Source organism: Vulpes lagopus, chromosome 3 (genome assembly GCF_018345385.1).
Source record: "Vulpes lagopus strain Blue_001 chromosome 3, ASM1834538v1, whole genome shotgun sequence".
Classification (NCBI taxonomy): domain Eukaryota; kingdom Metazoa; phylum Chordata; class Mammalia; order Carnivora; family Canidae; genus Vulpes; species Vulpes lagopus.
In genome coordinates this window covers 148,023,538-148,039,740 of record NC_054826.1, presented here as the reverse complement: position 1 = coordinate 148,039,740, position 16,203 = coordinate 148,023,538, and the positions used below count along the sequence as shown (strand labels likewise).

The window sequence follows — 16,203 nt, the reverse complement described above, 5'->3', positions numbered from 1 at the left end:
GTAATACCTTCTTCTTGTCTTTGTGTCAGAATTCATTGTAACTAAATTCAGTTGACCAGAAAAAAAATGATGGTGAGTGAGGGAAAGCAAGTGGTCACTGTGATGATCCCATCACATGGTGTGGTGAGGAAATTATTAGGTTTTATAGTTAGGATAGGGAAGGACTGTAAGAACCTTGAAGAGAAAGTAGTCTAGAGTATTGTTCTGTAATTTTAAGTTATGTGAGTCTGTGTAGAAATACAGACTTAGACTGTTCATTAGGTTTAACCACAGGGGAAAAAAAAATCAAAGTGTCAAACAATGAAAACAACAGATGTCAAACTCAAACTCAGGTACCCTGCGTCAGAATACCAGAAGGAAGCCTAGACTGAAACAGAAATTGAGATCAGGAAACCAGAAGTGAGAGTAGCATGCATAGAACAAGAACCATAACTCATCCTCCTAAGACAGAGGCCAGACAGAGGAATCAACGGGAGAACCTGGAAGGTTTTGAGACCCAGCTGCAGTTTTCCCCATGTTAAAACTCCTTTGCACCTCTAACCTTTAGTGTCCTGTGGGGTCCCACCACAGTGTAAGTCCTGAAAGAATTTCTTCACAGTCTACAAATTGAAATCATGGTTCAAGAGTTAAGAGTGCAGATTGAGACCTGAGTGCTAATGAAAAACACATGTTAAATTCTTGAAGTGTAAGAATCACAGGACTATAATTGGTTCATATACAATATTTTTTGGAGCCCCTATTATGTGGGCTATGCGCTGGGCGTACCTCAGTGCACCCCACAAGTAAAAGCCCTGTGTTCTTGGAGCTTACTGCCTAGTGGGTAGATCTAGACAATAGACTAAATAATTATATAGTACATTAAACAGAGATAAATTAGAGGAAAACAACAGGAAATATTCTCCAGAATTAGATTCCCCAAGGATACATTTTCCAACTCTATCAAAGCTAACGAAGATTGATAGTTCTAAAGATACAAAACACACCACCTCTGAAATTCCTTCATGTTTCTATTAATTCTGCTGATAAGCCAAATATATTCACTGTTTTTATAATTAGCAAGTTTAGAGCACAAATGAAGGTTGAAGTACTTTTTTTTTTTTAAACTGAAGTAAAATGAAACACATGCCCTTACATATTTTGTGAGAGAGTTGGCAGTTCATGATCAGGAAGGCAATGGTGATTTCTGTCAGGTGTCTTTGATTACTTCCAATCCTGTTTACCTCCAAATGAACAGACAAGTAGAAGCCATTCAAAGCAAAGAGGCTGGGGTGTGTGTGTATATGTGCGTATGTGTATTACAAAACACAGACTTTATATATTAGTCAAGTTGATTGCCTTCATTAAAAATTAGTCTCATTTTTAAATGGAAATATTTAGAAAGGAGGGTACAAATGAATTTTTTATGGGAGATGGACCCAGATTACATTAAGTTTTTTATCTTAAATGATTTTTTTTCCAAGTTACCAAGGTTATAAACCCAGTATTGGCCAGAGCCAGTACCAAAAATGTGCTAAAAATTCATTTATATGTCCTCCTCTCCCTGGGGGCTCCAGTTTATATTTTCAGCAGCCTACTAGACCTCACCATCTCGATGGCCCACAGATATTGCAAACTTAATATTTTAAAAACCACACTTAGCACCCTCCACCAATTTTTAACCATTGACCATTGGCCCGGACTAGGGTGGTCACTTGTCCTTGAGCCCTGAGCATCTGGAACATCTAGTCTGCCACCAAGTCCTCTTGATCAATACCTGAGTAATCCTAGAATCTATGTCCATAAGCTATTTAGGAGAGTACCCGCTTGAGGGAGTTATAAGTGTTTGCCTTTATCCCCTCTTCTCCTCCCATCTAGCCACATCTTTGTTTAAACCATCTTCCTTGTTTTACCCCTTGGACTATTGATCTGGTTCCCTACCTGCATTGTACATTTTCCCCTTCTAATGAATCCTCCATGCTACCACCAAAGCAGCAAATTCTAAATTTCTACACTTAAAATTTGACACTGACCAGATGACATCACCCCCTTGCATAAAACCCCTCACTGAGTCTCTGACATGGTGCCCATGTTTCTTTATGATCTAACTCTAAATGTCCTTTTGTTTCACCCATCTCAGCTTTCCTACTGGCTTCATTCTTGAGAGCTATACTCAGTCGAAACTTAACTATACCAGACCCCTTATATGAAACCTTAATTAGGTTAATAAATTATCTTTGATTTAAAGTGAAAGAGCAAAATTCACAGACTTGCTCATGGTCTTTAACTAGCACTTTATGATAAGGTCCTTTACCAGCCCCGGTTGATTCCTCTTTCCTTTCCCCATCTCTCCCAGCAGCCAGTATTTGTCAGATTTTCCCTCATAATACTACTTAAATTCCTTCTTCCCTGGTCATTTTCACTGACCCTCCCCTATTCACATCTTTGCTAGTTATTGAATTACTATAGTAGGATCCTACCTGGTCCCCTGGTCTTTATTCTGTCTTGCTCTCTTTTCTTGCTGCCTGTATCTCCTGTGCCCACTCCCCCTCTGGTTAGTCTTCCTGAAACATCACTTGCATTCTGTTTTAGAATCTCTCATGGTTCTCTTTTGTGAGTCAAGTCAAGCTATACTCTTCATTCTGGAATCTTTTTTTTTTTTAAGGTTTTATTTATTTATTCATGAGAGATACACAGAGGCAGAGACATAGGCAGGGAGCCTGATGCGGGACTCGATCCTCAGACTGGAATCATGCCCTGAGCCAAAGGCATCAGATGCTCAACCACTGAGCCACCCAGGCATCCCATTCATTCTGGAATCTTTAATCCTAGATGTCCTCACTATGTCATGTATTTGTGAAATCATTACCCTCTGACAGCGACTATTCTGTCCTCAATAGGACCTGCTGCCTATGGATCTTAACTCCGGGCCTCTTTTGCCTGGACAGCTTTGGATGGTGGGAAGAACATGATGGATGATGTCAGCTATGGGATCAAGATTTTGTTCACAAAACGTGGCTTAGGCAGCTTGTTTTTTCCTCTCTGAACTGGTATCCTTATCATAAAGTCAAGCAAACAATTTCAATTACTTATGGGGGAAAATGCTCCATAAACTTTAAAGTGTCATGCTATGTATCTCTTTTCAACTATATAGTTGAATATATTTTGATGTTGATAATATATTTTCCTGTTGCCTAATCACTTGCTGTATATTTCCTATCTTCCTAACTTTTATGTGTGTTTTAAGGGTAGATATAAGACGAAATATAAAAATAAAATGAATTCTCATTTACTGATTATTATTCCTTCTTGTCTTATTCATCCCACACCATAGTAAACATTTAATAAATTTTCCCCTATCAAGAGAATCCAATGTATAAAAGTGTAAAGTTTCAGGCACTATAGGAAAGAATAGTATTTGATACAGAGAGTGAGAGAATAACAGGAAGAAAAGGTGCTAAGAGAGAAAGAGCCCATCTAGGGAACAGGCTTGCTTCAGTATTGACTTCTTTCATGGGTCTGTGGGTAAGCTTAGGATTCAACTCCTAGGCAGTCTCTGCAACCTTTTTATACCTCAACAGTAGAGTTGCCTCATTTTCTTAAGAGTAACCATTCTTGCACAGAATAGGCTTTCTAATGTTTGTTGAATTCACTTACCCACATACTTTTCCCACTGTTACATATCCATGTGAACACACAGTATGTTTATATGCATACGTATGTCAGTGGATTTGTCTATCACTCCTCGTAATTATTCACATTTCTCTTTCCCTTTAAATTTCATTTTTTTTAAAAAGATATTTATTTACTTATTCATGAGAGACACAGAGAGAGAGAGAGAGAGAGAGAGGCAGAGACACAGGCAGAGGGAGAAGCAGGCTCAATGCAGGGAGCCCGATGTGGGACTCGATTCCAGGTCTCCAGGATCATGCCCTGGGCCGAAGGCAGGCACTAAACCATGGAGCCACCCAGGCACCCCTAAATCTCATTGTCACATTTAGCAGGAGTGCGTGTCTGTTTTGTCTGCAGAGTAGCGCTGATAGTCACATTTGCAACGTGTTTGTGCTAAACACTTGATAAAGCCATAGGTACTTCCAAGAACTACCTTATTTATTTCAATTACTAAGAAATGTCCATAAAATTTGCATTATAATAGTAAACTTATTTAAATCATATTTAAATTAATAAGCATAAGGAATAACAATCAGCAAATAACTCATTTTTGCATCGGTATTTTCTAGCCCCTCTCCCACAGGCAATTTCCTAGGCACAAGAGGCATGGAAGTGGAATGCAGGAGTTTATGATTCTGCTTAGTGTCCACCTTTGAGGGAAAATCTAAACTGACAACTCTTACTGGATAACACTATCGTTGTAACTCTTACTATGCCTGGATCACCAAGTCTTAGTACTCAGTTGAAAAACAAACTAATCAAACAGCAAAATACAGTTCCTGTTTTCAGGGAATTCACAATTTGTGGAGGATAAGGGAATGATAGGAACTACAGCAAAACAATTAGGAGAGGTGGGATTTGCTTGTTACCTTAGAAGCAAATTGTGTATTTCTCCAAAGCAAATCATTAAGGATTTGTGATTGTTTTGTTTCAGAATAGATTTAGTGGCGTGGAAAATGCTAGCTTAACCGTGTTCTCCACTCACCAGGCGGGCTGGGCGAGTGCTCACATTTCAGATGATCCAGCCTGGCTGCAGGACAAGATATTTGCATAGAAGATTGGGGAAATTGCCAAACAACAAAATGAAGACTTATGCTTTTGAAATTCTTCTTATTGCTGCTTTAATTAAATTGAAGTTTCCAAAGGAATGGACTTTCAAATGAAATTTTAATAGTGCCTCAGCTAATTCTAATGTATTCTTTCATTTTACTCGGCTTTCACAATGTGATCATACTTGGTTTCACTTCCTGGTTTGTCCACACAAGCCTGTTGTTGCTGGGAAATATTTAAATAAAGTGTTTATGAAAGAAGAATATTGTTTTGTAATGGATGAAAGCATTTGGATTTGATTTTGATTTAGTTCATGTAGTAATTTTTATAGTAAGGTTTCTGACGCCTGAACTGGGAAATCGGTTGCCCAAAGAAAACTTAAGAAACAACAACAACAAAAACCAAAAAAACCTTTGGCATGGAAGTTAATTAAGTTACCTTGTGGTGAAGTGGTCTACAGAACTGTTTGATTAGGCACCAGTTGTGAAACAAATGAAATGTCGGCCCATAATTAGAGTTAATTATAACTTGATTTTAAGCAGAGGCTTGATTGTATGGTGAGTGACATACTGCCTAAGGATTTTTCCAGAAGGGCCCAGCATATTCTTAAACTGATGGCTTACTTATGGTGTGTTTCACATGGCCACTAGTCTGTCTGGCACCATTTTTTGTGTTTTTTTAAAATGACTGTTTCTGTGTGTTATATAGCATAGCATGAAGTATTTGGCTATTAATTCTCAAAGTGATATTTTTACCCCAAAGCATCTAATTTCACCAAAGTATTCAGGTACCATCTAGTGTTTTGTTTTGTTTTTGTTTTTTTTTAAAGCTGATCAAATCTATTTCTCTTTTAAAAACATCAGTGAAGCAGGAAAAAAGTATGCTCACTCAAAATCAAATTGTTTTGTCCAGATACATCATTTGACTGACTAATCTGAAAATTTAAATTTTTTTTAAGTAGGCTCGACACCCAGCATGGAGCCCACGTGGGGCTTGAACACTCAACCTCGAGATCAAGACCTGAGCTGAGATCAAGAGTCGGATGCTTAACCGACCCAGCCCCCCAGGTGCTCCTGCAAGTTTAATTGTTTTAAGCATAACTGTTTTTCTACTTGAGATTTTACTTTTACAGCCATTTATGTTTTATTTTATGATAATACCTTAAAATAGAAGTAGGCCTCCTGGTCTTATTGTCAACTCTCTGCAATGAAGTCTTCCTGATGCTTTCAAATTAATTTTCCTAATACACATTAATATGCTTTTAAATGTATTTTTTTCCATCATTCCTCTGCTCCGATACCATCAATGGTTCCTACTGGTTATATGATCAAATCTAAATTACTTTCCGCTCTCATAAAAATTATTTGGTGATTAATTCTAAAAGTGAAATTAAACTGATATAAAGTGATCCTGGAACAGTCATTTCTCAGGTGCTTGTTATGCACTAATAAGACCTGAGCTATCCTTGAGAAGTTCTTAGCCTGACATTTGAGACTTTCTTTATTATTTGATCCTAATCTACTTATCTCCATTATTTCTGTCTCAGAAATTCCACTCCATCTGTATATGTCTCTTCACTAACTTCTAAAATTTACCTTGGCATCCTCTGAGCTTCTTGATTTGTTCCTCCATTCCTCTACATAAAATACTATGTGCCCTATTATTAATTCTCATCCCTTCAACCTCTTACCCCTTCACCTCCCATCTTTATAAATCTTATGCATCTTTCTTGGCCCACTCATAACTCCTATGCAGTAACTGTTATACCTTTGTTGTATATTGCCCTAAGATGCAACTGTAATCCATTTGAGCTTTTTTGTATTCATGCTTTATTTCACTAAAGCAAAAGTTCCTTTTGAGGATCTGGTCTGAGGTTGACACACCCTTCTATTCCCTTCAACATTTGGAATGATGCTTTGCACCTTTGCAAAGGCGAGGTCATGATTGTCGAGTACACCTAGTGTCAGAGTGGATGCAAGAGATGATGACATCTCTTGCCATGACAAAGTTGGTGGTACATAGGGTCCTCTTTATTTCTACATCCGTTCAATTAGCTATGTTGTCGCCTTCCTTGAGTGGGTAAGACTTTCCACAATAAAAACAGATGGTGTTGTCAAATATGAATGGAAAAATATTATTTCTTGTGTGTGGTAAGGGGAAGAAAAAAGGACTTAGGAAAAAAAAAACACACCATTAGCTTTCTTGGCACAATCTCTCTGCCTTTCAAGTTTGGTTGCTAAGAAATAACTGTAGATTCATTTGCTGTGTACAAAGGAGAAACTTAGGTCACTAACCCAGAGATTGTGCTACTTATGCAGCTGAATTTGTCATTGAGCCAGGAAAAGCCCCACCCTGATTTAGAAGTCATGTGTTAAACTTCCAGATGGGGAATGTGACTTCTGTTTCCTGAGAAGCCATCAAATTTCTTAAATTCCCAGAGGGAACATGGCTTCTCTCCTCTGCTAACACCAAATGAAGCTCCAGAACCCTACCGAGTTCTGAAGCCCAAAGCCAAGCCCAGTGTGCAGAAACACTCTCTGTCACCTTTGCAGTGTGGACATTCTACCCAATTCCTACTACTTATTTGTGGGTTCTTTTGGAAGCCTGACCTTACTCCCTCACTTCAGTATGCCTTGAGTGGACTGAAATTATTCTTAATGCCACTGCTGAGCTAAATCTTTCATCTTTGCTGTTAGGGCTTGGATCTGCTAAATGATTCAAGAGTCTTTACATGTCAAGCAGAATTTGGAGAATTGAAGACATGCTGATGTAGTGATTGTAGGAAGTTGCTGTAGTCTTTGCTCCAAGCAAAGGGGTCTAATCTTAATTCTTTTATCCATTCACTTAATGTTTAATAGCGGCTTTTGCCTATGGGGACACAGGGAGACACAGCATGAGACATGTAAACCAGATGTCATAATGTGAGAGAAGTAAACTTTTAATTAAACAATTGTGTGAAGGTGTGTGATGAGCCCTGTGAAAGCAAGGGATAGAAAACTAAAAGAGCTCATTGTGATGGGCTTGGTCAGAGTGGTCAGGGCAGGCTTTCCTTAGGAAGAATGTAAGTCATTGACTCAGAAAGCCAGTGGCTTAAACAACTCTCTGACTCTCCTGGTTGGGCCTTGAAAGGGAGTTTGACCTTCTAAGTCAACTGCTTTGTACTCTTTCAATTGCAACTATTTTGAATGAGAATAAGGCTTTTGTGACTGTTCTTATGGAGTGCTGTACTACAAGTGGTACAATGTGCATGTGGTCTTTGCCCTGGGCTCCTGGCACAGAGCTTAAAAACCTTTGAAATTTCCTGTTAGGAGCATCTTTTGTTACTCATAACAAGCCCCTCTCCGCCTTACCTGAATTTATGCTAATGAGGTGACTCAGGCTGAGCCCAGAGAGAGCTTCCTTGAGTTTAGGGGCTAGTCACTAACTATGTAACTAGAGAATTAGGGGCTAGTTACTAACTATGTAACTAGAGAATTGGAACTTTCCATCTATCCCCAACCTCTGGGGAGGGGGGAAGGATTGGAGATTTTTAATTATCGATGGCCAGTAATTTAATCGACCATGCCTATGTCTATGGGGAGACATAGAGAGTGCTTGGGAGAGTGACATGTTCAGATTGGGCATGGGAAGCTCCACACCCACATCCCGGGCCCCCACCAAGACTACCCCCAAATACCATGCCCTAGGCATCTCTTCCATTTGGCTATTCCTGGGTTGTATCCTTTGTAATAACCTGCCGGTTTGTAAGTCTTTTCCTGAGTTCTGTGAGTCACTCAAGTGAATTATCAAACATAAGGCAGGCGTTAATGGGATCCATGGGAACCCTTAGATTGATAACTAAGTCAGACAGAAGGCGCGGGAGGAGGGGGGTGTCTAGGTCCTGAGACTTATGACTGGCATCTGAAGGGGGGGAGTCTTGTGTGGCTGAGCCCTTACACTCATGCAGTGTCACGCTAACTCGAGGTTGGGTCAGAATAGGACTGCATGGTAGGGCACCCATATGGTGTCAGAAAAAAGGACATCTCACCATGTTTACTCTAAATGTAAACCAGACATTTTTCTGCTCCAGCAGAGGAGCAAATGAAAATCGGTGATTTTGACTACCAGGAGCCATACCCAAGTTACAAACATGAAGTACCGGTTTAACACCAAGAGGAGCGTGGACTTTTTACATGAAACATAGATGTCATAAGAGCTTGCTCTTTCGAAACTGACCTGTTTCTCTGTTAATACTCTTGCTGGATGTTTCACTCTTCCCACACCTTCCAGGGAAGAGATAAGCAGTGTCAGCTGACTGGAATGTTTTCAAAGGCCTTCTCTGGGCTGGGCAGATAGGCATGGCTGCACTTCATTGGTACTGTGAGCCAGAGGTTGTAGGTGTTGTGTTATCTCTTCTTCTTTTCTTTTTCCAATTGACAGAATTATAAATGGTCCAGTATGAGCCCATTATTGCAAGGTTGATTTGGAAAAGAATTTTCTACTTCTGTTGTTACCTTCTTCTCACTGTACAATTCTGTGTTTGGGCTACATATTTCTACCTGGACCCCTGGGCCTTTTGGAAAAATTCCTTTTGACTTTTGTAGTGGGACTTAAGTGTTAGGAAGTGTCAGTGACCTTGTAACACTCGCTGTTTTGTTTCCTTGGAACCAAAATGGAATAAATTAAGCTCACCTCATGGGTTGTTTTGTTTCGATTTAAGATAATGTTCCAAGGCTAAAGGTATCCTTTTAAAAAATTACTGGCAAAAAAAAGAGAAAAAATTGGCATTCTTTGTAAGAGTTCACCCTTATATTTATGTGCTACTTTCATGGTTCCAGAGTACTTTCACAATATTTATTTCATCACCAGTATCAACCCTTGCAGCCTAAATGATTGTCCATATTGTAAAGGCAAGGACTGGAGGCCTGGATTGGATGGGTGGATTTGCTTCAGCCCATAAAGATGGTTGTGGACACAGGCCGCAGACTCAAAGTACACATTTTCCACACTGCAGCCATGGAAAACCAGCCTCTGCCTCTAATTCTTGCTTGTGGGGAGAATGGAGAAGTGAGGCTTCACGTGATCAGCAATGGGCCCAGGGTTGGGGGGAACAGGAGATAAGTAAGAATTGGGCAGTTTGCATTTACCTAACGTCACTCTAGAATATTTACAAAGCAGCATGTCAGCAGGAGGAGCAATCACTCTATATTGACAGAATTGACTGTCATAACAATGACGAGGAGAAGAAAACTTCTGTAAAAATGCCCAGTATCTGGGAGCATAGATGCCAGTAACATGTAGATAGAAACAGAGCTAAAGGCTTTAAAAATCCCTTCTCATAGCATTGGTCTCAACTGTATCAGAATCCATGACACAGGCATCCTGAGCTGGACTTGGGGGGTGGGGTGCAGCAGGGTACAGCTAACCTTTGAATGAATGCCCACAGTGAGCCATAGGATGAAGCATCCTTTCTTCCTAGTCCAGCTATTCTCAAGTGATTGATGATCACAGGATATATGACCCATCTGCCCAGCCTTTTGGAGTCAAGCCCTAGCGTTCCTGGGAAGGAAATAGCAAGAGCCAAGAAGATGGCAAGAGAAGCTGGATAGTATTTGTTCCCATCACGTTTCATTACCAGGCCCCCAGACCCCTCCCTGTGATATTATTTTGACTTTATAATCACACACACAAAAACAAAAACAAAAAACAAATCAAGAGGGTTTGATATGTTTTAGAAAGAGCTCTCTGACTGCAATTTAAAAACGGGACCAAGGAAGACAAGAAAGGAAACATTTCAGTTGTCTTTCCCAAAGATCCAGCAGGCTCTACCCAAGACAGTGGGAGTAGAAATGCAGAAGGGGCTAATTTAAGAAAAGAACTGGTATGTTTGAGGGAATTGAAGGAAAGAAGGTTTGGGGGCCGTTGATGTTGCTGTCAACCTTCAGCATCATTCAGCTGTCAGTCTTGTTGCTACCAACATTCGGCGATCCAAAAAAAAAAGTTGGTGTGGTGTGGGTGTGAGCAGGAACGGTGGATTTAGTTTGGGACATACTGAGTGTGAGTTGCTTCCACACCTCTCAATGGATAGCCCGGAAGGTGTTAGGGAGGTGATTCTGAGGCTCAGAGTTAGAGAGCAGGGCTCACTATGTTGTTTTGGGGATCACCTACATAGTGGTGATGGATGACCCTTTAGAGTAGAGTATGTCCCTTGAGAAACACATATGCATGAGCAGAGAAGCTACTGGCCAAGGACTGAATCCTGATGAACCCCAGGGCTTCAGGGATGGGTTTGTATTAGGACCCTTGCGTGGTTCCCAGTTACTTTTTTACCTTCAATTAATATCAGTGCTTTTGTTACTATGCTTGACCCAATAACCTTCTTTTCTTGCTATGACCTACTTTGACTCTTTTTAGCAAGACTGACTTATTAGTTACCAATCCTAGACCATTCATTGCTCTCTTTCTAAGAAAACCTATACTGTTTGTCTTTGAGTTCATGTTTTCCTTGGTGCTGTCACCATTTTCTTTTTAAAGCCCTGATCAGTTCTTGCCACTCCAGAGGAGCCTTTTCAGATTAAATGTCCCCCACATCCAGCTGCAATTAATCAACTCAGAGGACAGTGGAATGTTGGAAGTAGAGGGTCTATCTATCATTTGGCTTTCCCTCCAATGTGACAAGTAAGGAAAGTCAGGTCAAATGAGGTGAGGTGACTTACTCAACATTATACTGTCAGATTGGTGGAAAGCAGGGAATAGAAACTGAGTCTCCTGACACCTAGTCAGGTTCTTCCTGTTAAGCCATGCTGCCTCGTAGTCTTGATTCTTCCCCATGCCACTGTGATGGTTACTTTCCTTCATTTAAACATCCAGTCTCATTCCTGTAATTCCCTCATCCTCCTCCAGAATAGCCCTACAGAGAGGCAGAGCAGTGATTTCTTTTATTAAATTAGCTCTCATTTGATATGGATCATTACCTCTACCCTCTTGTGCCTTGGATGGTCATTTCCACCCTATATATCCAGGCCCAAAAAAGTAACAAGGCAATCCTACAAAGAATGAGTTCATAATTATGAGAATCTCAGAAATTGATTGATTGATTGATTGATGAGTGTTAAGTGCCCAGTATGTCTGCTGTCACTAATGCAAAGGGTTATGATTGTTTTTCTTGAACTACTTCCCAACACACAATCTCTCCACATTACCACCAACCTCCCTCTACTCTCCCCATCTGTCCCTCTCCCCAGGCCTCCCTTGATACCTTCTGTTAGATTGACCTCTTAATAAAAGAAGATTAATAAGAGGCTCAAATACTTTTCAACCCATATAAAGTTATTGGTGATTTTTACAAACATGTGGGTGCTTCCGTGGTTATTTTAGGTAGAAAAAAAAGATCTCATATGTGTGCTTACCCAGATGGTCACTAGAAGATTTTTGAATATGTTAGCTTCATAAATAGCTTATTTCTCTAGTATAAAAGAAAATCTATGCTTTTTTCTGGACAAATTAGTAGGGTCGTATTCTCTCATGCAGCCAAATCCTTTTAATTCAAGGTAACAAAATTGATAATTAAATGGTATTTATTATAATCTAAGAATTATGGATTAAGTAAATTTGACACAGTAAACATTTTTTATATGTCAGTATGCCTTCTAGTACATGGAGGCCCACTGTATATTTAATTTGTATAATCCACTTATGTTCATTTTAAAGCAGTCAGAACAGTTTTTGTTTTACATGATTATAGGGTTTTTTGTGATAAAATATATATAACTTAAAATGTACATCTTAATCATTTTTTTTTAATTTTTTTAATTTATTTATGATAGTCAGAGAGAGAGAGAGAGAGGCAGAGACACAGGCAGAGGGAGAAGCAGGCTCCATGCACCGGGAGCCCGACGTGGGATTCGATCCCGGGTCTCCAGGATCGCGCCCTGGGCCAAAGACAGGCGCTAAACCACTGCGCCACCCAGGGATCCCCATCTTAATCATTTTTAAGTGTACAGTTGTGTGACGTTAAGTTCACGCACACTGTTGTGCAACTATGAATTGTAAAACATGGGCTTTGCTTGGGTGACATTGGCTATATCTGACTTACCTGAACCATGATGCTTGACTGGGAAAACAGGCACTCCATCGGGAAGTAGGGGTCACTTGCCTGGGGTAACTCATTTTTGCATCAGTGTGTATTGTTTTGGCCTCACAACACTGTCTTCCCTCTGGGCCATATGCTAAATAATTGAGATAAGCTATGATTATATTTCACAACACTTTCTAGTAACTGGAGCCATGTGATATATTGTAAACTCTGGCATAGAAATCACTCATTTTGGTGGAGAACCAAACCCCCTGACATCCATTCTGGTTTCTCTTACAGGATGATACTTTAAAGCCAACCTTTAAAGGATTAATTTTAGATAAAACTGCTACTCTGTTAATAAATTACCAATTTTGAATGCTTGCTGGGTACCTGCTGCTGTGCTAAACATTTGATTTATAGTTATCTCATTTAATTCCTAAAATAACTCTATTGTCTCTGTTTTATAGATGAAAAAATTGATACTTAGCTTATCTGAGATCAAGCAGGTGGTAAATGACAAAGTTAGAATTCCATCAGACCTTAACCATCCTGCTGTGCTCCCTTCCAGGTTTCTCAAACATTCATAAGAGTTTTATGATAAGAACTAGGCCTGTCAACGTAACTCACATATTGAAAGTAGCTAACCTGCTGAAGGCATGTGATACTTCTTTATTAAGTTATTCAGAAAGAATGTCCTATGTAGGGGATATGGTATTAATTTGTTTCAGCCACATTTTAATAGGAAAGCCAAGAAGAAAAGCCTTGTAAAATATCATTTAAGGGATCCCTGGGTGGCGCAGCGGTTTGGCGCCTGCCTTTGGCCCAGGGCGCGATCCTGGAGACCCGGGATCGAATCCCACATCAGGCTCCCGGTGCATGGAGCCTGCTTCTCCCTCTGCCTATGTCTCTGCCTCTCTCTCTCTCTCTGTGACTATCATAAAAAAAAAAAAAAAAAAAAAAAAAAAAAAAAAAAAATATCATTTAAATATAGATTAAACTTCAGTTATTCCTCTTGTTATTATATCGGTGGGAGAATGTTTCTCTGTAAGAGGCTGTGCCTGCAGGATGCACTCTTGCTCTAGTTATCTAATGTGTCAATCTTAATTATATAATAGAGACAGGCAGGAGGGAGGGAGCATTTGTTGATTCTGTTTCACGAGATGGAATACGGAGTACGAGCTGGAAAACCTCTATAGATCTAGCTTTTAGACTGTGTCTTTTGGTTCCTCTAAAAGATAGCTTGTAGATTTTTTAAAAAGAGAGCTGCCACTTTCTATATAAAACTCCTTTTTATATAGTTCACTGGAGAGGCGGTGCAGCAGATGGCTCATAGTGCTGGATGGTGTGAATTTGGGGTTCGCTTTGTGAGCTTGAGCAAGTTTCTTAATTTCTCCATTCCTCAACTTTCTCACCTGTAGAGCTGAGATTATAATACCTACCTCACCTACCTGACTACCTTTTTAATTTAGCAGTTATTACTAAGAAAGTCTCATGTGTTAGGTCCTGTCCAATACCCTGTATTCTTCTAAGAGCTCAAAGTGACAGACAGGAGGGCATCTAACCCACTCTTTGTGATGCAGTTTAGTGGCAGTATAATAGATGTATCAGGACTCCCTAAACGTTGAAGAATCGTGGAGTATGGAACAACTACTTGTTTGGGGGGTAGAGTGGGGGTAGCAGCTTTCATTTTAAACATCTTTTGTGTTTAGCAGTCATTTAATACTTGGTGAACATTAAACCTTTACATTTTAGGGTCAGGAGTTAACTCGACCTAAATACTAGGCTGATTTTCAGTGCATGACAATTTGATCTTTGTCATTGGGTTAAGAATATGTTCTACTGGATATAGCATTCTTTACAGCTGAGCACTGTCAGAAGTTATTGATTTCAGGAGACTGAAACCATCCAGAGACATGTAATATTTTCAGCTTGATCATAGCTCCCGAGAATTGTGGAATTACAGTACTTACAGGGCACCTCGTGTCTGGCAGACCCTGAGGAGACAAGAAATGTCCTTACCATCCCAGAGCCCAAGGTCTTGGGGGAAGGGGAAGAGGGAAAGGACTCACAGATCAGCATGACACACACCATCCTCGTTGGGGTGAAACCTTGATAGTTCCCCTGGTCTTGGCATTATTCCCATCTCATTGTACTTTTAACTTGTAGAAAACAATGGTGAAATCATAATTTGATAAGATATTAAGGTCATATAGGAATGCTGTGGCATTTATCCAGTGATCCATCACTGATTCAAAGTGACTCACCGTCATTAGATTGCAGCCAGTCATGCTAAATTTGACAGCAGTTCTCGTTCAGATTTGCGAGATGTCATATTTGATGGCTAAGTTGAAGAGTATGAGTTTTTCTCCGTTCTCCCTGAAGGGTGAAGGCCCAGCCTCTGCTTCTGAATCTCTGGGCCTGTCACCGGATGATGGAAATGCCAGAGTTTCTGTCCCCTCTGCTTTGTTTTCCCACCTTTCCAGACCCACTGTGTGTGTGTGTGTGTGTGTGTGTGTGTATACCAGTTATGTTCATAGATCATTCAGAGAGCCGGGACTCTTCCTCTGTACCCTAGGTTCCTAACTGGGTGGTAAAATCTGATTTGGTATTATTTGTTCACTCAGTAATCATTTACTAAATATTCATGGTAGGTATAGGGGCAGGGTTGAGATACGGGGGTACAATGGATAGGCTAATAATTTGTTACCCTGGGCAGGCTGATGATTTGATGCCACTTCAGATTATTATTCTTTAAATATTTGTTCACAACATTTTTAGGAGGAAAAGCCAAGCCTTATGTTAGAGGGAAGGAGGTAGCCAAAGAATCCCTCATATTCTCCTTATGCCCATTTTGAGGATCTCAACTGACCAGAAGAAGAACATCAGACCCCTTCTTTTTCCTTCCAACCATATTCTCTATATTTCTCTCCTGAGAAGAGTTCTGATGGATACTATTTTTGTTTAATCTAGTTAAGTTTCCAGATATGTTTTCAGCACCCCATTGATGACTCTGTACGTGGAAATTGCCGTAACATCCAGGCTTTTAATCTAGCCCTGGAAAGATCCCAGAAATGTAGATAAATAAGATGCTGCCTTAGCGCTCAAGGAACGTGAGGCAATAGCTTATTATATACTACAAAACAGTGTGAGAGAACTGTTAATGTTATAGGAACACAGATGGAGGAGCAGTGAATTCAGGCTGTGGAGGTCAAGGTGGCTCATGGAGGTGATTCATGGAAGTGATGGCAGGGTGGGACAGATGGGGAAATGAAATATCCCTCTTTTAAGTACATCTGGTATTCTTAGTTTGAACTTTTCAAACTGATGAAATAGGCTACTTTAATTTTATATAACCTAAAGCCTTAAACTTATGGAATTGCTCAAGGCAGGATGAGTAAGTGTGATATTGCAGTGATTCTTGCCATATCTGACTTAGAAAATGAGATCAA

The 16,203-nt window shown here is 39.9% G+C and overlaps 1 protein-coding gene across 2 annotated transcripts in view; it reads left to right on the top strand.

The window, feature by feature from the left end:
* LRRC8B (leucine rich repeat containing 8 VRAC subunit B) overlaps window positions 1-16,203 on the top strand; it is a 69,415-nt gene that overhangs the window by 24,357 nt on the left and 28,855 nt on the right. Inside the window, exon 1 of one of the 2 annotated variants that reach the window (XM_041749395.1) lies at window positions 5,688-5,765. The exons of the other annotated variant lie outside the window; for it this stretch is intronic. The gene's annotated coding sequence lies outside the window, so the exon portion shown is untranslated. Of the gene's footprint in view, window positions 1-5,687; window positions 5,766-16,203 lie in introns of those variants that run through there. 2 annotated transcript variants of the gene reach the window in all.